The following is a 27,780-nucleotide window of genomic DNA, read 5'->3' as shown; positions in this document are numbered from 1 at the left end:
GAGCTGATAGTTTCCTCTTCTGTGATCCCAAGGCCCCTTTGTTTATACTTCAGTTGTCCCACTTGTCCCAAGGCTGTGTGCCCAATCGTATACAGGTTTAACCAGGACTGACAGTTTTAGCTTAGGCAGCTGAATAGATGGTGAGTGTCATTGTGCATTAGTTTGTTGATTGCATTCTCGTGTGACAGCTGGGTCTGCAGGAGCAAAATGATTTTAAGGCAATTATTCTAGATAATCTGCTCCCACCCTGCAAAAGACCATAGGACTCTAGAGTTATAAGACTCCCTATTTCTGTCACTTGCTAGTTGCATGATCTTAGACAATTAACCTCTATGAACAAGCTTCACCATCTTTAAAATATGAATAGTAATTATAGCTGTTTTCCAGAAAAATTGTGAGAATTTAAAAAGGTAATTGATGTGCAACACTTTAGAAAACTATTAATAGAAAGTACTGTATACATAATGTTCATTATTTTTCATTTATCCTCATAATATACTTTGAGCATTTATTATTTCCTGAAAACTGTGCTAGATGTCTGAGATAGCAAGATTATTCATCCATGGTGTCAGCCTAAATAACAAAGAGTATCAGGGGAGGTAGAGACAAAGGAGAAACTTGGAGACAATGTGTAAGTTGTTACTCTGGCAGTAAGCAAACTAATTAAGCACAAGACGTTTTGGAAAAGGCTTCACACAGAGGAGGTGACATTTCAGTTACCCTCCACCCAATACCCTGATTGAGGATAAAATCATGAAAGTCCTCCACCAGAAATATTTATAATTATCAGGTCCTACGTTATCTAGGCAGATACAGCTACAACATTTGTAAAATTCTAAAAGTTTAAATTCACATAGATACTTAGATGTCAGGACTTTTTTTGTCCTTCACTCAGACACTGCCGTGGTATCTGCTGGTGCTTCTATCTGTCCCATCTCATCTTCCCCTGCTCCAAGCCTGCTCAGGGCGGACAATTTCCCAACTATGCTATGCTTGGCCCTACATCCAAGTTGGCACCAACGTTTTCTGCGTCAGTAATGCCCTGGGGTTTCTTCTCTGATAATTGAGGGTCATCTGCAGGCCAAGACACTTCAAACCTTTACGTCCTCCATGAGGTGTCCCTTGTTTATCCCAGTCCCTGGAGATCTCTGCAGTTCCTGACTGTATCACCTGGCAAAGCCTCTTGCTCACATGTGTGGTGCTGCTACTTCACTGTTTTATATTTACACGGTTGCTGAAGTCTCCATGAAGGATGGAATCTTGGCATTCCTCCACCCTGGCTTCCTCCATTGCTTACTCTGACACTTTGAACAGGAATCCTCCACCTACCCCCCACTACAGTTCTCTGTGCTAGAGTTTCTCCATCAGTAAAAATTAAAGTATTCGACTGTCACATTAGACTAGATGATTTTCAAATTCGCCTACAGCTGAAACAATCAATGATTCTTTCCATGAGAAAGCTCTCAACTTGTCTTTACAAGGATTCTTCTAGCACAAAACCAAGCTCATTTTGAATCCAAATTCATGTGCACCCCAATCCTGCCTTTGTCCTAATGCTGTGAGAAAATAATGCAGTCTATTTTGCAGCCCCTGTCACTGTTCTACCATATAACATCCTATTATTCTTCTGAAATGGAAGATTAAATTTTCCAGAGTGTCTGACTGAAGGCCCAATATCACCAAATACATAACCGTTTGCTTGCAATTCCCCTGGGGAAGGTTATTAACAACAACTTAGTGCCTGATAAATGACTATGTTTCTAAGGTAGTGGTTTATATCAAGGTTCCTAAATACACATCATTTAAATTTACCCAGACAGCCATGTGTCAAATAAACAGTAACAGATTATTAAAACACACGCTCACTCTTAGGCAAGAGGCTGCTCTGCCACTCTGGATATGCTGAATCAGTGATTCGCCTTAAACATACAGGTGTATTTAATAATCCATACCCACTCCCTATTTTCTTATAAAAGAACACTTACAATGTTGCTGACAAAGAATACTGGCTCATTGGTAGTCATCTGCAGTCCAGAAACATACCTGGTAATAGGGGGTTAAATGTTGCCAAAGCAAAGTGAAGTCCTCCGTGGAATATGGGGGTTAGAAAAAAGCTAAGGGCCTCTAGGGCAAGTCCCTATTCAATGGCCAAGTGCCTTTTACTAGCATCTTCACAAAAACAGCCACAGACCTGCTTGTGCGTGAGTATCTCCAACCGGGGGACAGGAACCACCTCATGAGGGAGACCCTCCCGAAAGGGGACTGTTCTCAGGTCTTTAAAATGTGTTTCTTATCGAATTATTGGTGACCCGAAGGATAAATGCTTGAGATGATGGATACCCCATTTCCGCTGATGTGATTATTATGCATTGCATGCTCGTATCAAAATATCTCATGTAACCCATAATTATATACACCTACGATGTGTGTACAAAAATTAAAAAGAAAAAAATAAATTTTTAAAATGGAAATAAAATGTGTTCCTTTTAACACTTTCTACTCTTTTTGCTAGTCATTCCTCTATCCACAATAAGCAAACATCTCTAATTTAAAAAGAAAGAATGCAAGGAAAGAAGAAAGAGAAGACGTGGTCTATTTATGGAGCATTTACTATGGTTTTTCGTGTTATACACATGATCTTAATAATTTGTAGTCACAATAACAGTGTGACTAAGAGTAAGTCATTTTAAATCCAACAGTCGTGGCTTTAGATTCTAGCTCTTTATGTTAGAACTGGTGACCCTTGGCAACTTATTTACTTCTGTAAGCGTCAGTTTTTCCACATAAAAAATGGATTATATTTATTTCAATGCATTATTGCAAAGAGTATCTAACATTACATATAGAAAATATACAGTGCTCCATGCAAAGAAAATTCTCAAAACATGGCTGTTTTAGTAAAACCAGCAGGAACACTGACCCTCACAATAAAGCTTACAGTCACTGTGGGTCTTCTGTGTTGTGAAGGTAGTTGCAATCTCTAATCGAAGTCCTCTCTTCTCTGGGTTTAACATACCCAGTCCACCTAAACCCAGTCTGGCATGTAGAAAGTCTCTTTCTTCCAGCATCCCACCATCTGCTTCTGACAGTCCTCTGGGTCCTGTCTAGCCCTTGCAAAGAGGACAGCATGCACTGGACATAGCACCCCCCAAGGGTACTGCCAAGCACTGACTGATGTGAAACTGCGACCTTGCCCGTACCAGACACAATAGTTACACAAGTGTGGTACAGGCGTCCACTACCTGTGCTGTTTCATTATCTAAAGTTCAGTAAAGGTCTTCTGACACTGGTCGATGTACAGGAAATAACTCCATAAAACATTTGAACACATGTGCGAATGAAGAATGAATGAAGGAATCAATCAATCAATTAATCAACCAGGAAGTGGCCAAGCCAAAGTCAGATAAGCAGTGGGTGGGAAGTAGATGAGAACAAAGAAACATGAGTTTTCCCAAAGGCCTGGGGATAGTGTTGGGAGGTGAGGGGTGGAGGAGTAAGCTGTCTTCATTTTACTTTCCCAGTAAAAGAGGGAGCTCTGGACATGGTGTTCTGATTAACCTTGAATCGGGAATCATAGAGGTTGCTTGCACATCATGCTGTAGTGGCTCCACCTGATTTGAGAAGGCACCGTTCTCCTGTCTCCAGTACTTGCCTCCTTCTCTCCATTTCATCAAATCTCATTCTTATATCTTTGCTGATTCTTCTCATTGCTGGCTTCCCTTTTATATGTGGAGTGGACAAAGCACTCCATCACCCGCGCTTTCCATGAGCCCCTGCCCTCAACACCTTCCAGCTAAAAGGTGGGCTTGGGGTTCAAAGTTTCATAAGGCCCCAAGGACTATTGCTTTAACCCTGTTTCTAAGCTAAGAACAGAGGTTTTGGGCTTTTTCAGAAATCAGGCACAGTTTTGAATACCCAAGGAAAAAAGGTAATGATTTCATTAACCAGTTCACTTTCATTTAAAGAGTTGACAGACAGCAATCTGACTTACTTAATATTATCATAATATTTTTTCTCTACTATTAACCCTCTTCTCTCTACTCTCTTCTCCAATTAGCACTTGGTGTTCACTCAGCAGATCTTTTGTGAAAGCTGTGTGCTACAGAAAACTCCTCCTGAGGCCAGCTGACAGGAAGAGGTGCCAGCAGAATCAGCCTCTGTTATAGTTCTCTGTGGTGGGAGTTAATCCATTCCATGACTGTAAATGGATCATTATTAACTCAGCATAATGAAGCAGTAATTACCTAAGAGGTGATGGATCAGGGGAGATTTTCTAGGCTAAATGATTTGCAATGTATAGTATTGCAGCAATTAAGCTAAAATGATCACAAAATGTCACACTTGACTGGTGCATGTTTTGTATCCTTTCCCTCCCTTCCTTCCTTCCTTCCTTCCTTCGTTCCTTCCTTCCCTCCCTCCTTCCTTCCATCCTTCCCTCTCCCTTTCTTTCCTTTCTTCCTTCCCTCCCTCCCTCCTTCCTTCCTTCCCTCCCTCCTTTCTTCCTTCCTTCCTTTCCTTCCTTCCTTCCCTCCTTCCCTCCTTTATTCCTTCCTTCCCTCCCTCCCTCCTTTCTTCCTTCCTTCCTTTCCTTCCTTCCTTCCCTCCCCCTTTCTTTCCTTCCTTCCTTCCTCCCTCCCTTCTTTCCTTTCTTCCTTCTCTCCCCCTTTCTTTCCTTCCTTCTTTCCTTCCTTCCTTTCTTTCCTTTCTTCCTTCTCTTCTCCTTTCCTTCCTTTCATCCTTCCTTTCTTCCTCCCTCCCTCCCTTCCTCCCTCCCTCCCTTCCTCCCTCCCTCCCTCCCTTCCTCCCTCCCGCCTTCCCTCTCTTCCTTCTTTCCTCTCTCCCTTCCTCCCTCCTTCCTTCCCTCCCTCCCTTCCTTCCTTCCTTTCTCCTTCTCTCCCTCCCTTTCCGTTCCTTTCTCTTTTTCTGTTTCCATTATGTGTTCTATTGGAGTTTTTATTGTTGTTGTTGTTGTTTGTTGTTTTTTTGAGACAGAGTTTCACTCTTGTTGCCCAGGCTGGAGTGCAATGGTGTGATCTTGGCTCACTGCAACCTCCGCCTCCCAGGTTCAAATGATTCTCCTGCCTCCCCAGGTTCAAATGATTCTCCTGCCTCAGCCTCCTGAGTAGCTGGGGTTACAAGCTCCCGCCACCACACCCAGCTAATTTTTGTGTTTTTAGTAGAGATGGGGTTTTGCCATGTTGGCCAGGCTGGTCTTGAACTCCTAACCTTGTGATCTGCCTGCCTCGGCCTCCCAAAGTTCTGGGATTATAAGTGTGAGCCAAAGCACCCGACCTCTATTGGAGATTTAAATTGCTTGGCATTTTGAATTTTTTGCTAAAGACTCTGTTGCTTGGGTGCTGTCTTTAGAACTGGATGTAGACACACACACACACACACACACACACACATACACACACCTACCTCACACTTAGCTTTTAAGGTTTGCATGTTCTGAGAGAAGCTTTGTAGCATTATATCGTCCATTACACTCTAAGAAAATTAATGAGATGAACATTCAGCGGTATTAGTCAGTGGAGGAGGCAGGGTCTCAGTTGCCAAGAGCCTCTATGGGACACAGTGCAGTTTAGTAACTCTCTGATTGGCCCCTTTCTAGAAAAATGTTGGACTAGAAACAACTCCTTGAATTTAATCTGTCTTTAGAGGAGTAATAAAGGTCTAGTAACTGGACAAGAGATACAAATCTGTCAGGTGCATGAGGCACAAGGGAGTCATTTGGAACATGCATTTGATTCCTCATGGTACACATGGTATTGAAGACATCTTGATCCATCAAGAGACTTTATCCCATTGAGACAAACAGAGACAAGAGATAAGGTGAGGGAAGCAAACCCCAATGTAGGAATGCTTGGTCTTACATGCAGCTTCCTTCTAAACCCTTGGCTGCATTCCCACCAATTAGGCCTTCTTTCATATGACGCCTTGGTCTTCACTCTCAGCTTTGACCAAGAAAGATCCTCCTTTTCCCACATCAAGTTTCCCCCTTAAAGGCTGTCCTGCCAGTTGGAATGGCCTCCTATGCACTTTCCAAAAGCTTTCCTTTCAGTTACTCATCAACCTTACTTCAAGGTCAAGGTCACTTTAATACTCACACCAACCCAGTCATGCCACCCTGCCCCCCACATAGCACATTCCTCTCCCTCCACAATAAATAAACGTGTGTGTGTGTGTGTGTGTGTGTGAGAGAGAGAGAGAGAGAGAGAGAGAGAGAAAGAAAGAGTGAGAGTGAGAGAGAGAGAGAAATAGGTTTGGGTTGATATTAAATTGCCTGTGGGTGTACTTAGGCATGTAATACAGGATATTTTTGCCTGCAAGTGACAGAATCCAAATTCAAAACAGCTTAGATAAAAGAGATAGTGTTATCAGCTCTCTTAATCCAGAGAAGGGCAGTGTCAGAGACAGGAATCCTAGGGAAAATGGACAAGGGATTCAAACACTGAAGGGTCCTTCTTCATCTCTATCCCTCTCTCTACACATCAGCCTCATCCTTCCATGTCTGTTTCTTCCACATGGGAGGAAATAATCATCTTTTCTTTAATTAATTATTTCAACAATATATCATGCATTATTGTAGGAACTGGGGAATATTAGTGCATAGAACATCTCTGCTCTGAAGAGCTTGTATTCTAGTGGTTCCAATAGCTGCCAGGTTAATGCACACACACACACACACTCAGATTAAGAAACATACTTTTTTTGCCATAAGTTCAAAATCCTGAAGAATGACTGTGATGGTCAAGTGCGTATGAAATGTCTGACATCTATCCCTGGACTAATTACATACGTAAATCTAAAAGGACCCTTGAGCCACACATTGGTCAGAAGAGACGAAAGTTTCCATTTAAACATCCTAGTTGAAGTAGGAAACAAAGCACTTCTTAGAAACAGAGAACAATTTTAGAGCTATACGGCATCTACTTATATATGAGTATCTCTTCCCAGGTACTCCTTTGGAAACAATTTGCAATAATTTCCAAAAAAAAACCAAATAACTTCATATTTTAAAAAGACCTCATGATTCTTGCTACCTTGATACCTTCTATATCCAGGAAGTAAGTACTACAGCTTGTGGTGCTACCCTCACTGTAGCAGTGTCAACAGAGACGAGAGAGGAGGGTCACTAGCTTTGTGGCTTTGTGTTTTTGTGTGTAAATTTTTAAATGTTGTTTGATTGTAAACTTGATGTCACATTTTGTCCATTCTAGGCAAATAAACAGCGATTTTATGTGATAGGAACCTAAAATGTGCAAAAGGAGTAGTTAGAGGTTGTTGAACAATAGACAAAGAGCTGAATGTGGGACTCAGTAACCAAGAAAAGAAGAAAAATTAATTGAGAAACAAGAAAAATTCTATAGGTGGAAGTGTCTGAGGGCCTGGCTTGGTACGCTGGTCAGGAAGCATCTGTCACAGTTCCCTATACTGGTGGCCAAGGATCTTAGCCTAGGCTCTAGATTGAGTGGAATTGGAGAGCATGGATTTCTAGAAAGGGAATCACATGTTGAGAAAGGGCCAGACTCCAGTGATTCCAGAGAGACATTGAGGAATTGCAAATTTTGCACATCTTATGAAACAATGAACTTCATCAGAAAAGAACTCAAAGTCAGGCAACCAGAGGTTAAGTTCTGGCTCTGGCATTTACTTGCTGTGTCACCCAATGAAGGAAGCAAACTATACTGTGGTTTCCAGAACTTTAAAATACAGATAATAATATATCTATCCTCTCTATTGCACAGAATTGTTGTGCCTCTCCTGTAAGAAGAAAGCTTTCTCACCAAAACTGGTCACACCCTGATATTACACCTACCCTGTGCCTATCACTAAGCCCCATGAAAAGAAGATGCTGAAGAAGTCCATAAAAGCTGGAGGGAAGCCTGTAATTCTCAGAAAGAAACCTCATATCCTCCACAGGCTTAAGAATAAATTGTTTTCAAGGCACATCCAGTATAAAAACATGAAAATGAAAACTTTGACCAAAGGCCATTCTGGGAACATCTGCTTATCACATTCGGCTTTGGAGCTATTACATTACTTCACCAGGGCGCTACCCGTCTCTCTTTCCTTCTAGAGATGCCTTAGGTCATGGTGAAGCAACACGATATCCCCACATGCTGTACACAACCATAAAATACTTTGGAATTTGGCTAGAGGAAAAACACTAAAAAATATATTATTACTCTGTATATATATTTTTTCTTTTTCCGAGAGAGAGTCTCGTTCTGTCATCCAGGCTGGAGTACAGCAGCATGATCTTGGCTCACTGCAACCTCCATTTCCCAGGTTCAAGCCATTCTCCTGCCTCAACCTCCAGAGTAGCTGGGATTGCAGGCACACACCACCAGGCCCAGCTAATTTTTGTATTTTTTTTTGTAGAGATGGGGTTTCACCATGTCGGCCAGGCTGATCTCAAACTCCTAACCTCGTGATCCACCTTCCTTGGCATCCCAAATTGCTGAGATTACAGGCATCAGCCATTGCATCCAGCCTGTATAAATTTTTTTTAAAAATTCTGACAAAGTAACAGCATTAGATCCATTTTCAATTTCTTGGCAGCCTCAACACCCCTAGGGTTTTTAGTTCTCCCATTATATACCATAGTAGACAGGCTAGCTCATACATGTGGAGAAGCATTGGGGGTCTGCCTCCTGGGTAGAATGAGGAGTGATATTGCTCTCAGTTTCACCGAGAAAGTCTGCAGTTTGAGCCAAGCTCATTACCTCTTAGTAAGCAGTGTCAATTTTCTGGGTTAAATATAGTCCACTCTGATGTCTTTTAATGGAATAAAGCTTCACCAGAGCAATAATGGAAAACAAATTGTATGGGAATCTAATGCAGTTGAGTGATTGCAATCTGCATCTGCACTTTCACAGAGAGTTTGTTGTTGAATTGGGTTTGATAAATATCATAAGAGTAATGGCAAATGGGCTCCTGACAGCTGCTGTGATTGACAGCTGTCAAATGCAGTGATAGATCAGGCTGTCTTTCAGGAGGAACATGATTCATAGACCTCATTACAGGTGGATGGATGGCGTATACAGACTGCAGTTGGTTATCTGGGCATTTATTCTCTGAAATGACAATGGGGAGTATACACTTGTATAAATGACCAAGTCAATCCCTTTACCTACTGTATCCAATTACCTCTTCTCTACCTACTCGACTCCTGTCAAGCTAACAGCTGGGTCTTCATGTCCAACCAACTTGAGCAGCTGTTTATATAGAGAGGCTCCACATCAATGGACTTATTTATTGCATGTCTGCCTCTGTACTTGGGCTATTTATCTCTAGCTCACTGCATCTGCCTATCAATTTTGTTGTTGTTGTTGTTCCCAGCCTAGAATGAGCCAGAATTTAGAAAACAACATAAAATTAGATTTCTCTTGCCCAGAAGGGTTGCTGAGTGTCCTGAGTTCTCATTCAATATGAGTTATTCTCTTTCCCTCCAGGCCAGGTATATGACCGAGTGCCTGTGGAGGTTTATTATGGATCGGATCAAAGCTCAGTTTATGTAGAAGGAGGATAATGAGAAGATGGGGAAGAACATGAGGAAGAGAAGAAAATGCATATGTCTGCTGTTTCTGGTTTGGATATTTTGCAGATGATGTATAACTTGTTAGAGAATATTTATCATTTAAGGGGTAAGGATGCAAATAACATTTATTTTAAAATTTTTGAGTTTTTTAGTCCTGAAGGCTGCTGGGTGCTAAGAGCAGACTGCTCACCAATCCCTCTGGGAGGAATCACTTCTTGGGGTGATTGTCAAGCAATCTCAGGGGATAGAGCTATCCACCGAGATCCGTCAATCTTCAGTAGCACCCTGATATTAAAAATTAGGAAGGAACAAAATATCTGTGAAGCAATATGGTGAATTTCTGCTTTAGCATTCTCTGAGTTAGAATGTTTCTGAACAGACATTTTAAAGCTTGAAAAAGACTATAGTATTTTTAAAAACTTGCCAAGAATTTGACTCCTTGGAACTCTGATGCATATGCGCCCTCTAGGAACTCATGAGGAGCATCTGTTTCTATACTGCAGTAATGGTTACAAATAAGTCTAATAAGAATCCTTTTCAGATTTTTTTTAAAAACCAAGTGGTTTCATTAATTGAAATCAAGGTCAGTCTTATTTCTTACCCTAACATATTTTCTATGGCTCTCCTGGGAAGATTTCCAACCAGGCTGCCCTCTTTTTAAACAAACTACTTTGCAGTAATATCCTAAATCATTCTTCATTTTATTAGCATTATTATCTCTAATGTTAATATATATATTTAATGCTTTTTTTCTCAAAGTATCCTCCAATACTTTATCTCAGTTTATCTACTAACAACTCTAGGAGACAGAGGATCTACTACTCAACTTAGAAAGAAAAGGAAACAGTGCAAAGATATTATGTGATACCTAATGGCAACCAATGAGTTCATGACAAAGAGGAGACTTGAACCTGCACTTCTTGAGTCTGAATCTGCACGTTTATATTTGGACAGCTTATAAAATACAGGCATGGAGGGAGAGAGAGTGAGTCTCTCAACACCATGGAAGTGTATGTACTATTTTGCATATGTGCATAATGTACTTTATTTTTCCTATGGAGAGAGGATAAGCACCAATAAACTAGATAATGTTGCTAGTCTTTTTTTTTTTTCAATCTTCAGGGAAAAATCTATTCCTAGAGACAGAAACACCGGTTACCAGAAAGTAGCTGTCAGTCCTTATTTGGGTCACCTGCAAGCACCTTTCCACAGTGAGGAGGCAAATGGGGACAATTTTTGAGACAACTGACATCAAAACTAAGGAAATGTGTGTGTGCAAATGTTTATTTAATAAGTATTTTTAATAAATACATACTTTTAGTAAGTAAGCAATTACTTTTGAGCCCCAAAACTTAGTAATCCCTATGGAATCTCAAAAGTTAAAAAAAAAACTCAGAAAGAAAAAAAATTATAGACCCTACCCTTGAAGTATTTTCAATCTTAATCTTATACCGTATAACGAATACACTGGAAAGAATTAAAGACTTCACCACTTTTCCACTTTTATGTTTTAGCTGTAATATGGAAATAATAAAAGCAACAAGGGAAGGACAAGCTAATATTTTCTAAATAATATGGAACTGGTCAATCAGATCAATGAGGAGTTTCACAGTAGATTAGGGCAATTCATAGGTGCATCCTGTAGAAAACCCTCCTGATATGCATTTCATGGTCACCAACACAGTTAGATGCAACCACAGACTTTTTTATAAGCCATCACAATGAATCATAATCCTGGCACAGTACTTGCAGGCCCCAAGTGGTCTTGCTGGCTTTCTTTTCTCTCACCTTTACACTATAATTTCCTTGTTTGCAGGAATCATACCTTGTACATGGCAGGTGAGCAATAAAACTTTGTGGAATGAATGAATGAATGAATGAATGAATGAATTTCTATGTCTTCCATGTCTAATATAGGCCTTTGATGTATTTTGGTGTCTGAATAAATATTACCAGATTTGGAAGGCGAATATGAAAACGAATCAGTAAAAAGGCATTCCAGGAGAGTATAAATTACCTGCAAAGGAAAGAAGGGCTATCAATAGAGGGGGAACAAGACAGCTGCCAATGTCTGCATTTTAATATCTTTGTATCTTCGCATTTTGCACTGGCCACGTGAGTTCTCAGCACCACAGTCAATAACATCCAAAATGCCATGCTGTGCAGGTGACTTATTTTAAAAAAAGAAAAGTTAAACTTTCATACCTATCATCTAAATCTGTACTTAGCCTCAAATCATATTGTTAGTAAAATGACATTTCTTATGACTTTGACTGTCTTGAATTTCAGAATAAAAGCAATTTCTAGACCATTCAGGAAATAAACCTGCAAATGGACTGGAGGGAAAAAGATTGGATTCTAGATGAATCTACATGAGTTGAATTATCCAGGCAGTATACCAGTCTCCTGCATGATTTTAACTGTATAGACATTACTGAAGTCTTTATTCAGAATTATCAAAGCCTGTCACTACTCAGTTACTGAAACCACAACCCACCCTATCAAAGCTGACTCCAGTAAGCAAATGCTTCAAAATGACTCTTAAGATTCCACATTCCAAAAAGCCAAGTCCCTGAAGCGACAGAATAAAGTCAACAGCCCTACTATATGTTTTCTATTTTTATTTTTAAAGGGAGTTAATAATGAGGTTTCTCCCTCCAGGATCAACTCTGATTCTGTGGCCAATATTCAGTTTAAGCAGATATTTTTACTCATTTAATAATAATAGATATATCTAAGTGGAAAAAATAGTTTCATGATAGAGAGCTTAATCCATTAGACAGAGCGCCTGAGAAAGTCATGATGAACGGTAACAGAAGCTAGAATTAGACTCTGGCTCTATCTTAGGAGTGATATTTTGCCAAGCAAAGTGTGCAAGATAGGGCAAAATGTGCTGCCTCAGTAATGCATTTGAAGTCCTGAAACTATCAATCCTTCAACAAGTTTTCTTGACTCACAGCTGAGGTTCTCTGGCTGAGGGCTGCCTGAATAATAGGGATTCATTTGGTCAGCCAAAGAAACCCTTCATGAATAAAACTAATACCAGACTCCAGAGGTTCCTTCACAGATTGTGCAGGGCGTAGTCTAACGGCCTCTGCACATGGTGTGTGCCCTTTTAGGAATAACTTTGTCTCATCTCTGCTAATTGAAATGCTTCTTCCTTCTCCTGGACCAGCTCAAGTATATGTTCTCCAAAGCTCTCCCTGAATATTTTGGTGAGTGATAATTACTCTTTCCCCTGCACTTTGTGTCACTCATTCATTCAACAAACTATTTCAAGTACCTATTATGCATCTGGCACACAAAAGCAAATAAGACAGGCTCATCTCCTCAAAGACACTGGTGCCACTGCCTTCACACTTCACACTGGCAAGCCAGCAATTACAGCATAGGATGCTGTGGACCATAACAGAGGCAAGCACAAGTTTCTATATGCACCCGATTTTGGTCCTGGAATAATGGGCACAGTACTGTTGGAGCAGAGCTTAAATGATGATACGAAGTTCAAATGACCAAGATGAGCAAGAAAAGCAATCTAAGCAGAAGATTGTGAAAAGGTGTGAGGGAAGGGTATGAGTAATTTTGTACGGCTGGCGTGGAGCAGTAACCGAGGAAAAGGAGGAAAATGAAGCTGAGTAAGAAGGTAGGAGTCAGATCAGGAAGAAAAGCCTGACAAGCCTCTCAAAGGAGTTCAGGTTGTATCCCGTAGGCAATGAGGAGCCATTGAGGATTCTAAGCACGTAGGCAATGGGACCATATTCACATGCTTTCTAAGGACAAAAACTCCTATAGCTACGTGGAAGGTGATTTAGAGTAAGATTGGAGGCAAGCAGATGAGTATGAAGGCTACTGATAGTCCAGACAATAGAGGGAAAGCATATCTACGAATTAGGAGGATGACAATACAAATAGAGACGAGGAAATTGATTTTAGAAATGTGTGTGCACCCTATTGTGTTTTAGTATTTATCACGTTCTGACTTCCATTATGATTATTGGAGTGCATATTATCTATGTCTTACTCTAAACCATGGGGTCCTTGAGGGTAATGATCAGTCTCATTTATAACTCTGTTTCTTACAAGCTTAATAACATAGTCTATTGAAAACAGTGGGGCCAGGTACAGTGGCTCATGCCTGCAAACCCAGAACTTTGGGAGACCAAGGCAGGCAGATCACTTGAGGTCAGGAGTTTGAGACCACCCTGGCCAACATGGTGAAACCCCGTCTCTACTAAAAATACAAAAATTAGCTGGGTGTGGTGGTGTGCATCTGTAGTCCTAGCTACTGGGGGTGCTGAGGCAGGAGAGCCACTTGAACCTGGGAGGTGGAGGTTGCAGTAAGCCGAGATTGAGCCACTGCTCTCCAGCCTGGGCGACAGAGCAAGACTGTCTCAAAAAAACAAAACAACAACAAAAAGGAAATAGTGGAAACTCAACATATTAAGTGTTGAAATCTATCAGGTAACCCTGCATTGTCCATTAAAGCAGGCTGTCTTATTTTGGGCACTCCTTCATGGTTTGATGTCAGTCAGTGACCTTAGAGAAGCAGGTCAATAAAAGAAGCATGTGCTTTAAGCTCATGTCTTAAAATAAGGCCTGGAATCAGTTGCGAACCCAGTCAATAATCTAAAAATTGTCTCATATGAATTCTCTTTCATGATAGAGGAAGATACGGGATAACTAACTTTAAGTTAGCTCTGCACCTTGGTACCACTTCCCCAGCCGAACTTGAGATCGGAGCCCCATTCTCAAGGGAATGATGTTCAGAGCTTCGGAATTGGGTCACTTCCCGTCAGCATCATTAGGCAGGATCACGTGAGGCCTCGCTGGGAATTCAATGGAAACTAGTCTCAACACTGAAATAAGAGTGTGTGTTGTGTCTCCTAGGGGAGACAGCATCCTAAGTTGGACAGGTTTTGTCTCTGAGGTTGCTTGAGGGACATGTGCACAGTGTTAACTCCAGTGAAAATGTAGTGTAATTAATCTATCTTAACAGCTAGTGATAGGCAGCCGCAGACTATTAATGATGGAATATATTTATAGAAATGATACACGTTATAAGAATAATCAGGTTTGCAGATATGTGTACTTCCATTGGGCACGTATACTGTGTATCAAGGGTACTATTCTGCTAGTTGCCTCATTGAACAGGAGAGGAAATTTCCTAAAAATTAGTTACAATTTCCTGGCTAATTTTTTAACAGGGGATCACGAACATATTACATAACATGCTTTTGGACGAATTCTTCAGAACTTATACACTCAGATGTGTGTTGTCCTCCAAAGCTATCCAATTTTGAAGTTCTATACTTGTTCAAAGGCCCTCATCTTGCTCAAACAATTCTCATTAGATCCAGCCTTGAAAATGAGAGCCAAAGGAAAAAAACACAGATGTTAGGATAGTTAGAACTCATATGAGTTCATGTTCCAGAGTTAGATCTCATATGAGTTTATGTTCCAGTTATACTCTCCAGATCAGATATCCAATGCTAAGTCAGGCAGGTAAGAGCCACCTATATATCTCACATGAAAGTAAACTTAGACCATATGTAGAAAAATCACATGCTGTCATTGAATGCATAAGAGCAAGAGATGATTTCTATTACAACCTCTTAGATATTATAGGACAATGAGTAAGCCTTGGGAATAGGTGCACCCAGTACCACAGGGATTTGTTATTCTACTTTCAGCACCTAGCAGAATCTCAGCCACAGTCGGTAACAAGTCCGTGATTATTAAGTTATTATTTTTCCTAGATATTGCTTTCTGTTTGACATTTGTAACTTCTCGTGACTAAATACTACCAGCTTCTTTCCAGCCGTTGCTGACTCCACTGACTTCTCTCCCCTTTGATGAGAGGTACTTCTTCCAAACCAGGAAGTGCCTAAGTAGACATATGGGAAAGGGGGATACATTAGCTTATACACGGTAAAATTTTGTAAGACATATGTTGTGTGAACTGTACAATCACCTAGCTAGAAATCTAATGGAGGTATAAATGGGATTCTGCAATAAGACATTCGTAAATAATCTATGAAATGGAATCTTAAAGATTGAAAAGTTCTCATGATTTGCGTGTGCTTCATAAATATATCAAATATTATAATCTAAGAAATTGGAATGAGGTTTTAGTAATGAGTCTTATTTAGCTTCAGCTATTCATCCAAATTAGTTATCAAGTTTCTACTGACTGCCTTCTCAAGCAACTCAACACTGACTTGGATGCTTGGAGAGTTCTCCTTGCCTGAATGAATACTTAGTTGGGCCAAAATAGCTGATCTCTATACAGTCTGTTCTGGTATAACATTAACTTGTAAATGACCAAGATAGGAGATTACTGTCTATTTCACCAGCCATAGATATTTAAGTAGAATCCAGCTGTGAAATCTCATTATTGCTTTGGGTGGCAAGAGAGGGAAGAATAGATGCAGAAGTAAAAAAGCCAATAGGCACAGCCATTCCAGGTAGTTATTGTTGATATAATTTCATTGGTAATGAAGCCTAAGACAGTTTATCCCATGAGCTCTGTATCCATAATGTGAATAACAAAAAATAAACAGAAATGGGTTACTTGAGATGTAGGTTATCTCCCCAAAGGACACAACTCTAGTCTTTCTACTCTAGCTGATACAAACTGGTATTATTAAAAGTAACAGTTCAAATCCAAAAATAACTGAAGTTTAGAACTTCTTGGGAACATAGAGAAGTCTCAGAGGTCTAAGGCTCAAGAGGAACCCCACCTCCACCTTTATTAGTCATTTAATTCAGGCCTATTAGCCTGCAGAATTCAGCTGTATACAGAAATCCAAAGCTCTTGGGTAATAATAACAATAATAACTAACATGTATTGAATTATCACTATGTGCCAGGTACTGTGCTGAAAGCCGCATGCATTATTACATTGAATTCTCAAAACAATTATATGGGGTTAGTGAAATTTTCATCTCTGTGTTTTCAGATGAGAAAACTGAAGCTCAGAGGAGTAATCATGAAAGGCCACTAAAATAAGAAGCAGAGCTAAGGCTTCAAAACTAGATCTGCCTGATGATAAGCTCACTGTTCTTGGACCTGTGGATACTCTCTTGATTCATATGGCTCTTATCTCATACAATCATTAACCATCAAGATTTGGGAGTAGCAAAGCCTATATATATTATGATTTTCTTTTATGCTGCTATGATGCAATCAATGGCAGCTTGGTAATTTTTTTTTAACCTCTGTTAGCCCCATTGTGTCACGATGTTTGGCAGATTCCCACTTGTATGCTACTAAAACAACTGGAACAAGTGTCAGATTTCCTTGTTGGCATGAAAACTACCTTTCTTCAGCCCTCCTTAGCACCACTTGAAATTCTTAGATTATGTGAATAGTCTGTTTCTCAGTTATAAACAGAACTCTAATGATTATTATCAGTAGCCTTACTGAAAACCATTAAACCATGCCAGAAGTGGCTGCATTTTCATACAGGGAAGGTCTACATTAAGGAAGAAATTGCAGAAACAGGATTATAGAAATAAAAAAAAATTACAAAATTCCACAAGCCTATTGTCCTTCAGACATTTTGGATTTTTGGTCTCTCAACTACCAATTTCAAATGGACACTAAAAAAAAATCAATCTTTTAGTTACCATATTCTTTTTATTTTTATTTTTGAGATGAAGCCTGGAGTGCAGTGGCACGATCTTGGCTTACTGCAACCTCCGCTTCCTGGGTTCAAGTGACTCTCCTGACTCAGCCTCCCGAGTAGCTGGGATTACAGGTGCCCACTACCATGCCCAGTATTTTTAGTAGAGATGGGGTTTCACTGTGTTGGCCAGGCTGGTCTCGAATTGCTGACCTCAGGTGATCTGCCCTCCTCAGCCTCCCAAAGTGCTGGGATTACAGACGTGAGCCACCACGCCCTGCCTCAGATTCTTTTTGGGGAGTACCTACAAGTCTTTAGCTGTAGGTAAGCCAAGCGTCAGTGTGGCCTTCCTATGGGAATCTCTTTCAAGGTATTATGATCTCTAACACATTGACTATGCCTCAGGTGCTCTTCTGAAGGGACTTTCTCACCTGTTGTGGCAGGTCCCTCATCAGAAATAATGTATTCCCTCACCTGCTAGACATCCTTCCAGAAGGGCTTTCCCTACAAGCCCTCTTTCGGGATTGCCTCAGCTTGGCTAAAGAAAACCTCCTTTTCTAAAGTGACATCTTCTAGACAGCCAGACCCAATGACTGGTTGATTAACATCTAACTCCGCCTCCCCTTTGTTCCATTGAGGTATGATTTTGAAGGGACTTTCAGATACCAGAGCTATGGATGGGATTGCAACTGAGAAAGTCACTGGGACTGCATCCCAGCTCAACTTTCCCTTCCACTCCATCCTGCCTCCTCGCCTGCCTTCCACAGGTGTTGGGCCCAAGAGTCCTCCCTAATTAAAGTCCTGTGTGCTGATCCCTGCTTCCCAGAAAATCCAGCCTGTCACACCTGTGCTAACACAATTTCCTTACCCATCTTTTCTGAGTCTTATACATTAATAGGGTATAGGAAGCCATGGGAAAGAAATATGAAGGGGAAGCCCCAAGGAAATGTAAAGACAGACAGTACACTGATTAGCAAAGGAACACTTTCACTCCATTGGGATGTCCAAATGCAGTACCATTCCCCCAAAAATTCAATTCACAGGTACACCACCGCTGAGATTTTAATTTATAGCTAACTAACTACCGCTGACAGCGCTTGGGCCATAACGGGTGAGGCAAAATCTGTAAGCAAGAGTCACTGCTTGTGGGAATAGATGAGACAGAGAGAATAAAACTTGCTGTCAGCCCTCTACCTGCTGTGTGACCCTGAAGCAAAGTGATCATAGCCCAGATGCAGCCTCCTTTCCCTAGCCCGAACCCCTGGAGTCTCACGAGTTCTTGGTCTGCAAGGCTAGTCTGCAAAGAAAGGACTGGTTGGGCAGTGTGATACCCCTGAGGAAGCCTATGAAACCTTCCAGCACCTTCTTACTACTGGTGTGTACTTGATTCTTACTCAGAAGCAAAGGACTGAGAAGAAGAAATAACAGCACATCACAAAGTAGGCACATAAAAAGTCAGAGATGTTAACATCCTAAGTGTAAGTAACATTCTGTGTTGCTGGACAAAATTTATAACTTTCCTTCCCGTGGCTCTATTTTTTTTTTCAGTCTAGTTATGAGAAACCATAATATCTGCTCTCATTGCTGATCTGGAAAACCATATCAAGTTATTTCATACAAATAAAATACAGTGTTCTTTCATAAAATAACCTCAGTTAAATTCTAAATAATGCATAATACATTTATTTTAAATGAACTACAATTTTCCGTAGTCTAGTCATGGCATGCAGTGCGAACTTCAGGATCTAGCATTCTATCAATGGTCAAGGACAGAGATTCCGCATCTTAATTGAGGGGACAAAAGTTATAAGGCTTTGGAAACTTTGGAAAAGAAAGAAGTTTGAACTAATTAATAGTAAGCAAATGAGGGTTGTGAAATTCACAAATTATGAAGTTAATATATCTGTCTTCTAATCATCCCTGCTGGAGAGGGTCATGGCTCCCAAATAGGTTAAGCTGTTTCTCAAAAATATATTAAATGGGTTGGTTTCCCTGGATTTTCCCATGGGTCCTTTATGAGACTGTATAAAAATTGGTAAGCCTAAATGAAGCCACCCCATTTTATCCTTTATGTCGCTTCTCCCTTTGCACCCACTTTCTGAACTTATTGGGATATTTTAAATTCAACTTCTGTATTAAGACTAAAATATGGCCCTGGGCACAGTGGCTCATGCCTGTAATCCCAGCACTTTGGGAGGCCGAGGCGGGCGGATCATGAGGTTAGGAGATCGAGACCATCCTGGCTAACACGGTAAAACCTCGTCTCTACTAAAAAATACAAAAAAAATTAGCCAGGCGTGGTGGCGGGCACCTGTAGTCCCAGCTACTCGGGAGGCCGAGGCAGGAGAATGGTGGGAACCCGGGAGGTGGGGCTTGCAGTGAGCCGAGATTGCGCCACTACACTCCAGTCTGGGAGACACAGTGAGACTCCATTTCAATTAAAAAAGAGAAAGAAAGAAAAAGACTAAAATATGGCTGGGCACAGTGGCTCACACCTGTAATCCCAGCACTTTGGAAGGCCAAGGCAGGCGGATCACCTGAGGTAAGGAGTTTGAGAGCAGCTCAACCAACATGGAGAAACCCCATCTCTCCTAAAAATACTAAAATTATCTGGGTGTGGTGGTGCATGCCTGTAATCCCAGCTACTTGGGAGGCTGAGGCAGGAGAATCGCTTGAACCTGGAAGGCAGAGGTTGTGGTGAGGCAAGATCATGCCATTGCACTCCAGCCTGGGCAGCAAGAGCAAGACTCTGTCTCAAAAAAAAAAAAAAAAAAAAAAAAAAAAAAAAAAAAAAAAAAAGGATAACATATTACTGAAAGCTTGCTTTGAGCCATTGTTTCAGATGTCAGCATGAGGAAGAATCTCAGACTGCTGGCCCTACCCCCAGAGTTTTGAGTCAATGAGTCTAAGATGAAAATACACGTTTCTAACAAGTTCCCAGCAGTTGCTGAAGCTGCCATTTTGAGGACCAAACTGAAAATTATTTCTCTCAATAGTGTGCGCTTTTAAGATCCTTTCAGAAGAGGTTAGAATAGGGTAGCATGTGATTGCAAGGGCTGGGAAGTAATTCATCGTTTTCAACAGAAGTCCATGATAGGAAAAAAAAAAAAAAAAAAAATCTGAACGAAAAAGGGCCCCTTCTAGGCCGGATGCAATTGCTCATTCTTGTAATCCCAGCACTCTGGGAGGCTGAGGCGGGCAGATCACGAGGTCAAGAGATAGAGACCATCCTGGCCAACATGGTGAAACCCCGTCCCTACTAAAAATACAAAAATTAGCTGGGTGTGGTGGCTCATGCCTGTAGTCCCAGCTAGTTGGGAGGCTGAGGCAGGAGAATTGCTTGAACCCAGGAGGCGGAGGTTGCAGTGAGCCGAGATTGCACCACTGCACTCCAGCCTGGGCAACAGAGCGAGACTCCATCTCAAAAGCAAAACAAACAAAAACACGCTAAATGAGATAGCGCAAAAGTGCCTAGTAGAAGTGCATAAGGTAGAGCAGAATTGCAATGAACAGTGGGGTGAAACTAAATGGCCTGATGCTTTTCGTCTTTCTTAAAGGGATTATTGTACATTTGGTCTAGATTTTGCAACAAAAAGAAAATTAAGCAAATGTGATCTACCCCAAAAGAGAATGTGTGAGTGTAGATGAAAATGCACAAGGATAGAAAACAAATACAAGGAACTTGATAAGACAAGCAAAAATCAAAGAAAAACTGACCCCTCTCCTCCTCTCTTGTCTCATGCTACAAATTGAAATGGAGAGAGTAAGCTAAGAGAATAAACAGTACAAAGTAACTTAGCTGCTTTGCAAAATTCTTTAACTTTTAATAACAGCAGAAAGATCCCGTCTTAAAATATGAATTTCATCTCGCCTATGTGCCTTTAAGGGAGCATAACTTATTTATACTTTTCTCCTTTCTTCTAATTTACTGACTCCCTCCATCTCCTGCACTCTCCCTTTCAACTAGAACAATAAGGTTTTGAAGATGGATATGTAGTAACAGCAGCATCTTCAGTTCTCTCTATGACTCCTCATTATAAGGTTATTTTCTTCTGTTTGAAAACAGAAATGCTGCCTTTGATGCTACCACTTAAATTTTCTTTTTTCTTTTTCTAAATAAAGTGTCCCTATTTATTACCTACCCTTGTCACCTTGGCACAATGTGGTAAATAGCATTCTAAATAAATATTTTCTAATATGCCTTCAAGTACAACGTTCCTTTTGAGTGCAAATAGGATAATTGGACAGAGAGGAAGAAAGCAGCATTGAAGGCACTGTTTTAAGGGAGAAGAGTGTGATTTTTGTTTGGTTGCTCTGATGTAGGGCTCATCAGCAATTTCCAAGACTGCCTGGTGAACTCATGAACATTTTAGTGATTGGGCTGCCTGTATTTGGAGCTCAGCAGGGGCAAAGATTTGAGACATTCTTCTAACTAGAAAGATAGCTCTTCTTTTTGTATGTCTCATCTTCCCTGAGTGTTTTTGTAGTTTTTTCCATTCCTCATGACTTATTTCCATGGGCCGCTTTCGCCTTTTGCTGTGAACACCCTAGAATTTCTTGCATTCTCTCCCATTTACTCTCCTTCTTTCCCCTAATTTCAGTTCCTTTACCTGCCTCTGCTCCTCTCCGTCTTTCTGGTCTTTTCCCTGTCTGTCTCTGCTATGTTTCCACTGACATATGGATCTTCTCAACTTGCTACCAAGGAGCTGCTTTTGGCCTCCTGACAACACAAGGTGCTGCCACCCTGACAGGCAGGAAAAGGCAGGCGAGGCAAGCATATGTTAAAGGAAGGGAGGTGCGGGGAACAGATAAGCTGTTGCCAGTCTCAGGCATAAGTTACTTAATTAGAAGCCAAAAACTCTTAGCTCTGGTTGTCACTTTCCTCCTTTGAGAGCACAGTCATCCATTTGGTGTCCTCACTTTTGAGTAGCACCCGTCTGGGCTCTCTCAGCTCTGTGAAGTTGAGTCTAGTCATTGCAGCTGATAGGTAACAGGCAAAGCAGGAAAAAAAAAAAAAAAAAAAGAAAAGAAAACGGAGCCAGGAAGCTGGAAATAGCAGAACATCTATTTGCACATCGTGAGCCACAGGCCAGAAACCCAGATATTGGACTTACTAGAGAGTCTCCAGGCATCAGCTGTGCGTCTCCCTGGTGCCAGGCACTACCTACCCCAGACACCAAAGAAGACCCCCATCTATGTTCCCATGGAGACTGTTTTGTAGTTGAGGAACCAGATATATAAATTCTTAGGGTCTTCACTATCCCCTGTAAGAGTCTGAACCCTACTGCCTTCCTCCAGCCTCGGCTTACCCAGTCCTCAGCCATTATTTCTTCTTTCAGTCCCTTAAACTATTCCTCTCTCTTCCCACAAGGCCTTGGTATATACAATTCTCTCCCCAACTTCATCTACTAATTTCCTTCCTGTCCTTGAAATCTAAATTCAGACGCTCCTCTCTTGGGTCAGAGTGACCAACCCATCCCTGTTTGCCTGGGATCTTCCCAGTTTTACTGCTAGAAGCTCCAAGCCTTAGGAAACACATATTTCAGGTAAATCAGGATGGTTACTGACTCTAGTCAAATCTCTTGATGATACACACTATAAAATATTTAACAGCCTTATTGAGATATAATTCACAGATCATAAAATGCATCTTTTTAAAACATACAATTCAGTATTTAGTAAATACACAGAGTTGTACAGCCATGAACACTATCTAATTTTGGAGTGTTTTCATTAATCCCTAGAAACACCCTACTCATTAGCAATCACTCCCAGTTGTCCCCTCCCTTCAGCCCATAGCAACCATTAATCTACGTTTTGTCTCCATGGATTTGCCTATTCTTAACATTTCAGATAAAAGGAGCTACACAACATATGGCCTTTGGTGACCAGCTTCTTTCACTTAGCATGATGTTGTCAAGGTTCATCCCTGTTGTAGCATGTATCACTTTATGTTCATCGGGGGTCATAGTCTGGTTTTTCTTACTTGTGTTGACTGTCTGGTTTTGGAATCAGGGTAATATTGGTTTCACAGAATGAGTTGGGGAGTGTCTCTTCTAATTTTTGGAAGAGTCTGCAAAGTATTGATGTTAATTCTTATTTAAACCTCTACTAGAATTTACCAGTGAAGCTATTAGGTTGGTGCAAAAGTAGTTAGGTTTTGCCACTGAAAGTCATGGCCAAAACCACAATTACCTTTGCAACAACTTATTATCTAAGCCTGACCTATTTTTCATGGGAAATTTCTGATTTCTAGTTTAACTTCTTTACTTATTGTAGATTTACTTGTGTGTCTCTATTTACCTATGTCTTTTGTATGTGGATATCCACATTATCTGATTTCTTGTCAGGCAATTGTTGATAGTATTTCCTCATACTTTGTTCTTTCTGTAAGAGTATTAGAAGGAACCCTCCTACTTTCATTCTTAACTTTAGTAATTTGAGCCTTCTACCAGCTAAAGTTTCATTGATTGTATTGATCTTTTCAAAGAAAATAACTGTATTTCATTTATGTTACTCTGTTATTTTTTATTCTCTATTTTATTTTTACTCTCATATTTAATATTTTTTCCTTCAACTTGCTTAGGTTTAATTTGATGTTTTTTTCTCTAGAGAATAAGAGTAAAAAATTAGGTTATTAATTTGAGATCTTTCTTCTTTTTTAGCATAAGCAGTTGCAGCTATAAATTTCCCTATAAACACTGCTTTAGCAGCATCTCATATGATGCTGTTATACGTGCTTTCATTTTCATTCATCTCAATGTATTTTCTAATTTTGCTGTAATTTTGTATTTGATTCATTGCTTATTTAATAATGTGTTGTTTGATTTTGTATATTTGTATATCTTCCTAATTTCTTCTTGTTAATAATTTTTAATTTTAATCCCTTGTAGTCAGAGAACATTGTATAATTTAATCATTTCAAATTTATTAAAGTTTATTTTGTGGCCTAACATCTAGTCTATCCTGAAGAATGTTTTGTGTGCACTTGAGGAAAATGTGTATTTTACTGTTGCTGAGTGGATTGTTTTAGATGTCTTTTAGGTCTAGTTTTTTTATAGTGCTGTTCAAGTCTTCTATTTCCTCGTTTTCTGCCTCATTATTCTACCTATTACTGAGAATGGGAAATTGGAGTCTGTAACTGTTATTAGTGAACGACCTATTGCTACTTTTATTTCTATCATTCCTAGTTTCCTGTATCTGGGGACTTTGTTGTTAGCTGCATATATATTTACAATTATTATGTCTTCCTTATAGACTGGTATGGTTTGGCTGTGTCCCCACCCAAATCTCATCTTGGATTGTAGTTTCCATAATTCCCATGTGTCGTGGGAGGGACCTGGTAGGAGGTAATTGAATCATGGGGGCGGGTTTTTCCTGTGCTGTTCTAGTGACAGTGAAAAATCTCATGAGATATGGTTGTCTTATAAAAGGCAGTTTCCCTGCACACTCTCTCTTGCCTGCTGCCATGTAAGACAAGACTTTGGCCTTCCTTTGTTTTCCTCCATGATTGTGAGGCCTCCCCAGCTATGTGGAATGCTGAGTTCATTAAACCTCGTTTTCTTTATAAATTACCAAATCTCAGCTATGTTCTTATTAACAGCATGAAAACAAACTAATACACAGAATTGACATGTTTATTATTGAGAAATGTTCTCCTTTGTTTCTAGTAATAATTTGTCTTAAAGTCTATTTTGTTTGATATTAGCATAGCCACCAAGCTCTCTGTGGTTGCTGTTTGCATGACGTATCTTTTTCCATCCTCTTGTTTTCAATATATTTTTGTCTTGGAATATAAAGCATAAAGTAGAAAGCACATAGTTGGATTTTTAAAAAATCCATTCTGTCATTCTGCCTTTTTATTAGAGTGTTTAGTCCATTTACATTTATTTATAAGGTAGGATTTATATCAGGCATTTTTGCTTGTTTAGCTTAGTGCTTAGTTAATAACTAGACAAATATCTCCTAACATTTCTTGAGCCAATAAGTCTCCCAGCCCTTGCCAAAGGACTCTGTGTGTTAGGGCACACCTTTAATACTTCAGTAGGCACTTTGTAATTCCATCTTCATCTTAAATCTCTGCCTGCTTGGTGCCCCAAAATCAGCCAGAGATGAGAAATTAGAGTTTTCTCATGTCTTTTCTGGAAACTTGTAATATCTGCACGTGCACATTCTTTTTGTAGATGCCCAGCTTTTAAACTCTAATTAATACCTTATCCCACAGGTTTATCTTTTAAGATTTTTAGTAAAACTTTTGTTTTGCCAACTTGTATTATAGCCTCAGGCAGATGCAATGTTAAATAATTGCCACTGATTGTTCTTGACACATGCTCAAGAATAAGGTGATTCACACGGAGTAAGTTTTAAATCAAGTCAAGTAAAGGCAGTTCCTGTGTATGAAATTTTTAATGGAGCTTCTAAGTGGGTAATATAGTGATAATTCATGGGAGATAAAAATTTTGAGAGCTCCAAATATGTCGTTCCTGTTCCTACAGCTTCTAGGCTGCTGATTTTCATAGCTACCATAGTTACAAGGCTACTATTAATACTATAAATTTTCAAGGGAACTACAGAACTGGGAAAAGAGAATGAGAATTAGTCAAGTTAAAACACAACAAAATTTGCTGTTCTTACTGAGAGTCAATAATTTTTCTTGAATAAGCATTGTTCAGATTGTTATATGCCTTTGTTAATCTTTACAGTTCTAACAAAGCTGAGTTTGATAATATTCGCCAGTATTTTTGTTGCTTTATGAAGAAGAGACTTTTCAGAGGTCCTTACCCCACAATTCTGAAAGTGTTTTTCCTGATTATACACACCTATACTATTGTGTATACCTCTTTTTAGTAACAAAAACATTTCTTAATATATTTTTAGAGCAGTCTTGGGTTCATGGAAAAATTGAGCAGAAAATACAGAGTTCTTATATACACCCTACCCACCACCACAGCTTCCCCCACTTTCAACATTCTATATCAGAGTGAACCATTTGCTCTAATTGATACATTTACATTGACACACCATTAGCACCTGAAGTTCGTATTTTATATTAGGTTGTAGTCTTGGTGTTGTACATTTTATGAGTTTTGACAAATGTACAATGACATGTATCTACCATTATACTATCAAACAGAACAGTTTTACTGCCTAAAAATACTCTGTGTTTCCCCATTCATTCTTCCCTCCACTCCAACTCTTGGCAACAACTGACTTTTTTACTTTCTCCATGGTTTTACCTTCTCTAGAATGGCATATAGCTGGGTTCATACACTACATAGTCTTTTCAGATTGGCTTCTTTCACTTAGTAATACGCACTTAAGGTTTTTCCTCATGATCTAAAAGCTCATTTGTTTTTAGAGTTGGATAATAATCCACAGTCTGAAGATACCATGGTTGATTTATCCATTTACCTACTGAAGAACACTTTGGTTGCTTCTGAGTTTTTACAGTAATGTAGAAAGCACCTAAAACATTCAAGTGCATATTTCTGTGTAGACCTAAGTTTTCAAATCATTTAGATCAATACCTGGGACTGTAATTGCTGGGTTGTATAGTAAGAATGTGTTTAATTTTGTAAGAAACTGCTAAACTGTCTTCCAAAGTGGCTATATCATTTTGTATTCCAGTAGGAAATGAGAATTTCTGTTGTTCTACATCCTTGCTAGTAGTTGTTGTTTTCAGTGTTTGTGTTTTGGTCAGTCTAATAGGTGTGTAGTGGTGTCTTACAGGTGTTCTAATTTTCAGTCTCCTAATGACATATAATGTTAAGCATCTTTTCACGTGCTTATTGACACGTGTATATTTTCTTTGGTGAGGCTTCCGTTCAGGTCTTTCGCCCATTTTTTAGTTGGGTGATTCATTTTCTTATTGTTGCATTTAAGAGTACTTTATATATTTTGTATAATAAAAGTCCTTTATGAGATGTGCCTTTTGCAAAATATTTTCTCCCACTCTGTGTCTTTTCTTATTCTTTTACTATGTCTTAAAATAACGTAACTTTTTAGTTCTAATGAAATCCAACTTATCAATTATTTCTTTTATGAATCAAGGCTTTGGTATTGTACCTAGAAAACTGTTGCCATGCTGAAGGTCACTTAGATTCTCTCCAACATTAGGTTCTAGGAGTTTTGTAGTTTTACAGTTCACATTTAGGTTTATTATATACTTTGTATTTGTATTAATTAGGTTTCTTCAGAGAACCGACACTGATAGGAAATAGATACATATAGATTAAATTTAGATAGAGTTATAGACGTATATATATGAGGGGCTTTATTATAGGCATTGGCTCACATGATTATGGAGGCTGGCAAATTCCACAAGCTCCTATCTACAAGCTGGAGAATAAGGAAAGCCAGTGGCATAATTCGATCAGAGTCCAAAGGCCTGAGAATGGGGCAGGGAGGGAGTGTGGCAATAATATAAATCCCAGTATGAGTCTGAAGGCCTGGGAACAAAGAGTGCCAGTGTCTGAAGGCAGGAGAAGATGGATGTCCCAGCTCAAACCGAGATAGAGCAAATTCACTCTTGCTCTGCTTTTCTGTTCTATTTGGGCTGTCAAAGGATTGGATGATATCTGCCCACATTGGTGAGGGCAATCTTCTATGC

Source organism: Gorilla gorilla, chromosome 9, assembly GCF_029281585.2.
Source record: "Gorilla gorilla gorilla isolate KB3781 chromosome 9, NHGRI_mGorGor1-v2.1_pri, whole genome shotgun sequence".
NCBI classification, from domain to species: Eukaryota; Metazoa; Chordata; class Mammalia; order Primates; family Hominidae; genus Gorilla; species Gorilla gorilla.
Note: the sequence above shows the minus strand (reverse complement) of the source record.